The sequence below is a fragment of the Meles meles genome, chromosome 17 (genome assembly GCF_922984935.1).
Source record: "Meles meles chromosome 17, mMelMel3.1 paternal haplotype, whole genome shotgun sequence".
In the NCBI taxonomy this organism is placed as follows: domain Eukaryota; kingdom Metazoa; phylum Chordata; class Mammalia; order Carnivora; family Mustelidae; genus Meles; species Meles meles.
The window spans coordinates 37,754,260-37,755,185 of record NC_060082.1 but is presented as its reverse complement, the minus strand read 5'-3'; the positions used below and the strand labels follow the sequence as shown (position 1 = coordinate 37,755,185).

Genomic DNA, 926 nt, shown 5'->3' with positions numbered 1-926 from the left:
GGAAAGGCTGGGTTGTGACCGCCTGCCCGTGCAGCGGGCCGACCTTTTGGGCCATTGGCCTGGGTGCTGGTGCTGAGGTGACCCGGGGTCAGGGGTAAGGGGACCGGGGTCAGGGTCTGAGGCCTTCAGCGACTGTTTGGAGGCAGCCCCCTTGGCTAGAGCACCCAGCGGTGACGGCCAAGGGACAGGGAGGGAGGCTGAAGGTGGAAAGAAAAGAAGAAGGCCCAAGAGATGAGTTTTGGGGGAAAAAAACGCCTACAGCACCCGGTATTCTCAGGTGGTCTCCCATCCAAGTGCTAACCAGGCCCGACCCTGCTTAGCTTCCAAGATCAGACCCAGGCGGTCTCCCATCCGAGTGCCGACCAGGCCCGACCCTGCTTAGCTTACGAGATCAGATGAGATCGGCGCGTTCAGGGTGGTATGGCCTTAGACAACTGCCATTACAGCTCCGTGCCCTAAGAGTCTGCTGAGCCCGGGCCCCGGTGTGTGCAGCGGCTCCCTGCTCCGGCTACCATGGGCCTGGTGCCTGCCTCCCAGCCCACCACCCCCAACCCCGCCCAGGGGTCCAGAAACCTGTTGCACCCTGGTGTTACCAAAGTCCGGGCACTCTCCCATCCCGGGACTCCCCAGCCCCGCCACTGCTGCTGTGGTTCCCTAGATGGCATCCGGGTGCATCTGGGTACACGTGCGGTGTGCTCTGCGCCACCCAGTCACCGCCCGTCTCCCTAGACCTGGCGCAGCTGGCCACCTGGCCTTCCCTCCTCCCCTCTCCTCTGCTCTCCTCTCCTCCGCTCTGCTCTGCTCTCCCCTCCTCTCCACCCGGCCTCTCTCCCAGCCCACCCAGGACTCGGGCGACACCACAAACCAGCCCAGATGCAGCAGCTCCGTCCTGTGGCCCTTCGTCCGCCACGCTTCTCCTCGTCACC

The 926-nt window shown here is 64.6% G+C and overlaps 1 pseudogene; it reads right to left on the bottom strand.

Moving 5' to 3' along the window:
- Nucleotides 1-252: 252 nt before the first annotated feature.
- LOC123928493 lies at nucleotides 253-432 on the bottom strand (annotated as a pseudogene).
- Nucleotides 433-926: the final 494 nt, after the last annotated feature.